Source organism: Gossypium arboreum, chromosome 1, assembly GCF_025698485.1.
Source record: "Gossypium arboreum isolate Shixiya-1 chromosome 1, ASM2569848v2, whole genome shotgun sequence".
Taxonomy (NCBI): Eukaryota; Viridiplantae; Streptophyta; class Magnoliopsida; order Malvales; family Malvaceae; genus Gossypium; species Gossypium arboreum.
In genome coordinates, this window is record NC_069070.1 from 19798595 (window position 1) to 19806294 (window position 7700).

Genomic DNA, 7700 nt, shown 5'->3' on the forward strand with positions numbered 1-7700 from the left:
ATTTTAAGCTCTCTCAAGCTTCCCGTTATATGGTTCCTACGAGCATCCCGATCAGTATTGACCTTGCATATGTTACGGTCATACCGCAGCTCTTTGTGAGCGTCTTATTATATGAACGGTATGGATCCTTATATAATGCGGACATACCGCAACTCTTTATGAGCATCCTGATATAGGCTCTTTGTGAGCTTCCTGATATGGCTTACTTGAACTTCCTGTTATATGGCTATCCTGAGCTCCCTGATAATAACTCTTCGGAGTTACTTGTTAAGCTCAATGAGCTTCCTGTTTTAAACTCTTACCAGTTTCCTGTTATAGCTCGGATAAGCTTCCCGTTACATGGCTCACATAAGCAACTTGTTATATGGCTTAAGAGAGTGCTTCCTAATTATGCACCCTAATGGGTACCCTTGAATATGAGTTGATGGATTACAGTTTTGTACAATTCGAGTGTACTACATGTGTATCCATCGAAATTTCAAATAAATTCGACGGACAAAGTTCTGACATGGTTAAACTGAGCTTAAGATGATTTGTCATGGAAATGCACATGTTAAATGGAAATATGATATGAACAGCATATGTTTATGAAAGTTGTTACATGATGAGCTCATCCTTGATTCTTGATGTTTATATGTAATATCTGGCTAACAAATTTCTTCAGATTATATGTGTTTAGGCAAATTGCCAATTTTTTTTGGATAAATTTTGCACGCTTAGCTTAAATATAAATGATTGGTAAGTTGATTTTCTGTTATACGAACTTACTAAGCATAATATGCTTACTCTGTTTTATTTCCTCCGTTTTATAGTACTTAGAAGCACATGAAGGTTGGAACTTGGTAGAATACAAATCACACTATCCCTCGGACATCCCAGTATATAAAGCAAGCTAACTGTTGGTATAATGGCATGTATAAGCTAAGTAGGCATAATGATGAAATGTTTTGGTTGTAACTAGCCATTGGAATGGCTAATGTTAATCATATTTTGATGTAGTTATATAAGGCCTTATCATGCTTGATGTGTGTATTGAAATGGTCGAATGATGGAAGTTACATAAATATACTTATATGTTTATTTGGCCCGTTAGGTAAGATTAAATACTTAGATAAATGGGATGTTATGACATGTATTGAACTTGAAATTGGCTTGAATTGAAGGTATTATTGTGACTTATAATGGTACAAAAATTGGTTGGATAGGTTGATGTCAGGTTTGGTGAGAAATAAGGCTTAGAAATGGCCTTATATTGTCCACACAGGCAGAGACACGGGCGTGTGTCTCAGCTGTGTGTGTCACACAGCCCAGCACATGGGCGTGTGACTTGCTCGTTTGACCTCTACACTTAATTTTCGAAAATTAAATTGTCCACACAGCCTAGCACACGAGCGTGTGGCTGGTTATGTGACCCAAGTGTTAGAGAGTTACACAGGTATAGACACGGGTTGGGACACGGCTGTGTGCCTCACATCGAATGCCCACACAGCCTGGGACACGGGTGTGTCACTTAGCCGTGTGAGCCACAAGACCTGACCACACGAGCATGTGTCCCTTGTACCTTGGAAAAATTTTGAAATTTTGCGAAAAATTTCCTGTCCCGATTTAGTCCCGACTTGTTTCAAATGCATAAATTGGACCTCGAGGGTTCATTTAAGGGACAGTATGATTGAATATGATTAGTTTCGGATATAAATAGTAAATAACATAAATTAATTGTAATTGTTCTGTAAACTCCGGTAAGGCTCCGTAACCCTAGTTCGGCGACGGATATGGGTTAAGAGTGTTACAAATCTAGTGACGGAGACGGGTTAGGGGGTGTTACAATACCTTTCCATAATACAAATTTCACAAATCCTCCTCTCATTTCCTCCTTTACACAACCTAACCATAATGATCGAACACCGTAATGTTCTCTTCGCAAGGCCTAGGGCTTTACCTGTGGCGGCATCTAATAGGTTCACTCCCATTTTCCATCCTAACTTCATTTATCTCATTGAGGTTTATGCTCAATTATCATGCAATATATGCATCTATTTATCATCTATCTTAAAGTAACAGTAATCAGCTTGTCATGATACTATAGCAAAACAGACTTTTAGCGGCGTTTTTATAAGCGCTGCAAAAAATGCCGCTATAGATAACACTACTAAAATTTGTGGTGTTTATGTGAAAAACACCGCTATAAAACATGACCTTTATCGGCATTTTTCCCACAAACGCTGCTAAAGAACATGACCTTTAGCGGCGCTTTTCCCACAAACGCCACTAAAGAACATGATCTTTAGCGCCGCTTTTCCCACAAACGCTAAAATTAAAAAAATTATTTTAATTAAATAAATATTTATTTCTATGATAAATATTATATTATGTTTTATTTTGAAATTTGAACTCCAAACTATATATTTTTAAGGATAAATAAAAAATACTATTTAAATTAAATTTTCTATGAAAATTTTAACTTTAAAACTAAATATAAAAAGTGATGAATTTAAATTTAGAATTTAAAATAATAAATTAATAACACAACTAAAATCCAAAAGTTAGAACTCAAGTTATCTTAAATATTAAAATAAAAATAAAATATAGAATCAAAAATAAAATAAATAATAAAAATTAGATTAAATATAAAGATATAAATAAAATACAGCAAGTCCTTTACTAACAGCAAGTCCAAATACAGCATCTTGTTTGCGAACCTAAACAACATTGAAAATTGGAAATTTGGTCTTTTATAAAAGACAAATTGCTAAGTTTTGAACTAGGAATTATAATACGTCGGAGGACAATTCAAAGTTTAAAGCTTCATAAACTACACTCTCATCAGGACAAGATTCCAATGAACCTACAAACACGGGGGAAAAAATATTATAGATTTGAATAGTCTGCAAGTGTCTAAAATATTTTTGTACACTACTCCAGTCTGTTAATGCAGAAGTCATTGAAAAGGCTGTGCATAATATGTACCTACAACATACAAAATAATGTAACGTGAAACCCAAATCCGTTAACGACAAAATTGCAGGAAAAGAGAGAACAACTTAATATTTCGGTTAATTTGGTTGGTTTTCGTTAACGAAACAAAATTAACCTTCAACATTTTTTCAATGGATAATTCTACACATCCAACCAAAATATTAGAACAAATCAAAATCTAGAAGCACAATACAATGAAGATATTAATCACCATCAGATGTTAAATTAACACATACTAAAAGTTCAAAACAAATAAAATGAAGGTATAAAAACTTTAACAGGACTAACCCTAACTAATAACCAAAATAACATTCAAATATCAATTTTTCTTAAAATCTCTTCTGTTAACCAAACTGAATTTTTTATAGTTAACCCACAAACTGAATTTGGTCAGTTAATTCAACTAAAAATAAAAGAATATTAGCAACAAATTATAAATTGAATTTCAGGACCATGTCAAATTTTCCTAGAAAACTTCTAGTCAATAAAAATTTTGAAAAAGCAGTCCAAAAACTCCAACACTCAAATAAACTACATATGAAAACTACATACAAATTGTTTAAGATAAGGATTGATGTATCAGTATCTTAACCTCAGTTTTCTTCAAGTAACCAAGTTACATACACTCAACACCTCAAACAAATTATGAAGGTATAACCTTGTAATGACTTACCTTGATTGCAGCACCAAAACATGACTCAGCAGTTGTACTACTCTGAAACATTGTTGGGATGTTTTCAAGCAATGGTTCTAAATTCTGGCGGCACTGAATTCTCGGAACAAAAAAAACCAAGTCAGTACAAAATACTTGAGAGGCCTTAAATATGACATCATAGTAAATTAATAATTACGAAACTCCAACTGGTATAAGAAAAAAATTCTCATATATTAATTAATATATTTAAAATAATTACAGCAACATAATCAGAGAGCAGAAATAGAGAAGAAGGATGTAACAGACTGGTATGAATATTTAAAGTTAAAATTTAGGTATAATCCTTTGAGATGGCTAATCCTTTGAGTGTTAATGTTCGCCCCAGATGTAAATTAAGCCTATCACACCAGTCTGTATTGAAATTCTTTACAAATTAATTAATAGTAGCGCATTGGGAGGGAGAATCTCAATCAATCTGTACAAGACATCACTAAAGAGGTTAGAACTAAGAGTCAGACTATATGTTTGCTTTGTACATATAGGCCATTTTCCTAATAAAATTAATTTAGAAAAAAAGACAGCATTCACAATCATCTTCATTATTGATTGAGACTCTCAACAAATATGTTTATATCAAATTAAATACTTATATTTAAATTAATACTTACATTTAAATTAATATTTCTTATATCATACTATTAACCATTTTGAATATCATTTAAATTATCTTACTTTTTAAAAATAAAATTAACTTACTTTTACTTTATACCATCATGTATAAAATAAATATTTTAAATTTTCAGAACATTTTTCAATAACAATACATAAATAACACTTTTTAAAAGCCTTAATCTTCTAACCCCTAAAATCAAAGTCAAAACTTGCCGTTGCTCCCTTATCTGAAGTAAATTAACAAAAATCAGCAATAAATTATAGAACTCAATAATTTCTCTTAAGTATGAAATTGTTGCACTATTCACAAAGAATTCTTATCGTTATCAATCATTAGTGCCGTTAAACAGCAGCTTTAATTTTTTTTCCTTAATTTTCCTTTTTAAAATATCACTTTCGTCCATACTTGAAAAAGCAAACTAAGTTCTTCCAAGAAAAAAAAAAGAAGAAGCAATTTTAAGATTTGAATAGAAAAAGAAAATTAATATTTTAAAAAAGAACCCCCTTGCTTTTCTATATTTCCCCCCCAAACTTCAACGATACAATTAATACTATAAAAATGACGGAGAGCTGCTTTCCCTTTTCTATACAAGTGTCTAAGGAAGGAGGCTATAAATTAGGTAGCTGTAATTAATCAGTAATCATCTTTTGCTATTCATGGGATTACTTTCCAATAGATAACTTGTGGATGAGCAGCCTAAGTTTCGTTAAAACAAGCACGTTTCTTAACTAATACTATGGGCCCCTCTGCTGATAATCCAAATAATGTTCCAACTTTTAGGAAAGAAGATTAACATAGAATTTGACATTTTTAATCCCCTTCTTTACACGATGGTGAAGGAGATGCCCTCTTCTTCTTTTTTTATCCAAAAAGAAACAAGAAAATTACAATTTCTAGCTATAAAATCTATAATTTAGGTATTACTAATCCTTATATTTGCAACAGACTGGTATGAATATAAGAATAAGTTAAAATACACAAGATACTGCAAAATATATGAGAATAACACCCAAAACTGATTAATACTGACCACATAAATTGCAGATAAACTTCCTTTCCTGATCAATGAACTTCATGAAAGGATTTATGTAACCTTTGCAATGGGAACATCGAACAGGACCACTTTCCCCAAAATCCACAACCTATAGTAAGAAATATTCAAAATATGATAAGCAGATCAAATTACAAAATCCATTTAAGAACCCGACAGATTCTTGGTGGTGAAATCTATGATGCAAACTTAATCAAAGTATATAAAAGAGTACCAAAAAAAGCCACAATTAATTTATATACCTTGTTATGACCTGATTGGTAGTGCATCTCATATAACGAGGAGTGCAATTCCCAGTGTCTCTGACAATGTAATCGCTAGTAGCAAGCTTCAAAAGATTACAAGTGATCAGGAGAAGAAACAAAATTCAAAATTCAGTTATATGCCAAAACTGTGATTGCATTATGTATACATGCAATGACAACATAGCAAAGAGAGTTTAAATTTTATTATATTTACTATTGATATATAATTAAAGAGTTTAAATGAACAGTTTGAATCAACAGAAAAGAAAAGCTATGATAATTTTGAAGACTTTCATGCCTAGATAAATTAAGTTGAGAAAATATAATTTCAAGGCAAAGTATTTCAAAAATTACTACAAAGCATATCCTGTAACAACAAATGCTTCATCCAAAACAGTAAATCAAAAGAATAAAGAACCAAACTTGTATACTGCCCACCATTATAAGTCATTAAAAGCAAGAAAAACAAAATGAATTAATTCATGGAATTCACGAATGTTAAAATCAGAAATAAGTTTAAAACTTTGCCTTCGGAAGGATGTTCAAAACCAGAATCCACAATAGAATGAAGCAGCTCCGGTTTTAGCAGAAAGTCTCTAAATCCCGAACTGTGAATTCCAACATACCCCTTACACCACATAAAAAAGAAATGAAACAAATTAAAATCAAATTGCTTTACACTAAAACTAGTAGATTATATTAGAACATTGTTTTTCTTAAAAATATGTATAAATTAAAATGACTAACTTCTTAGCAGAATCAGCAGCCTTAATGGAGGCAGAGTCAGGGGCTTTTTCATCTTCTTCTTCGTAGTCGAGAAGCTCTTCCTGGTAGGCGTCGTTGTCCTTTATCTCCCCCATTCTAATCAACCAATAAAATGAAACAAAAAAGAATCAAGCTTTATTTCAAAAACTAAAATAATAACGAATTCATAGTTGGGTTTTTGAAATATTGTAGGAGAAAGAAACAGAAATGTAGAAGAATCCGTACCTATGAGATTCGAGAAAAGATGAGATTTTTTTTTTTTGCACTTGTGATTTTGATAAGTCGGAAAACACTAAAACAGGACAAAAAAATGAAAATTTTGAAAAGGGAAGGGGAAAATAGAGAGGGATAAGATAAAATAAAACCCCAGATCTAGGGTTTGAAGAGGAAATAATTTGTTGAAGGATGAAATCGGGGGAGAGAAATAGAGGAACAGGCTGAGAATGGTCGAGAAAGAAAAGGAAATCGGGAAAGAAAAGGAAATTGGGGGGCAGAGAAATAAAACGGGTTCGTTTCAATCAAAACTAAAAATTAGCGGCATTTATACCAAAATGGCGCCTTTTACTTTAAAATAAATTGATTTTTTGTGGCGTTTTAATACCGCTATTGCTTGCCTTTTGCAACGTTTTAAAAATTTTAAATAAATTTTTATATTGAATTATTATATTTTTCATATCAATTTTAAATAAATATTTTAAAAATTTAAGTAATATTTAAAAGAATCAAATAAAATTTAAAATTTAAAATTTTTATATACTTTTTATTTTAGAAAACAAAACAAAATATTTCAAAATATGAAGAAAAAAAGATTTTTTAAAAAATTCTCTTTTGTAATTATATATTCTTTCAATATTTTAGGAAATTTAAATAACTTTTCAATTTACTAATTAATTTTGTATCTCTAAAGATGCATGAGTTAGCAATTTTTTAATTTTAATATATATAAAATTTATCTATTATCTCTTAAATAATTTAAACTATATTGATAATTTTAATATATTAAAATTAGTATTATCTCTTTTACAATTATATAAGAAATTATTTAATATGTAAAATTCAAAACAATCAGTCATATACCAAAAAAAACTTTAAAATTATTTTAAATAATAGTGTTTTAATTGTTTTCACTTTTAACATATATATGAAATGATTTAGATTAAATATATTTAAATATAAAAGCATTAATTTATTGTATAAAATTTCATCATTTAATAAATCTCAAGTAAACCTTAAATCCTAAACCATTTAATATATATAAAGTTTATCTATTATCTCTTAAATAATTTAAACGATAATCATAATTTTAATATATTAAAATTAATATGATCTCTTTTA

The 7700-nt window shown here is 30.2% G+C and overlaps 1 long non-coding RNA gene across 1 annotated transcript; it reads right to left on the reverse strand.

The window, feature by feature from the left end:
* Window positions 1-2616: 2616 nt before the first annotated feature.
* LOC108473266 (uncharacterized) lies at window positions 2617-5441 on the reverse strand. The gene is made up of 3 exons (XR_001869711.2): window positions 5335-5441; window positions 3650-3742; window positions 2617-2845 (listed from the first exon to the last, which is right to left on the reverse strand). It is a non-coding gene; the product is annotated as an uncharacterized LOC108473266 (long non-coding RNA).
* Between the last annotated feature and the right edge of the window lie 2259 nt (window positions 5442-7700).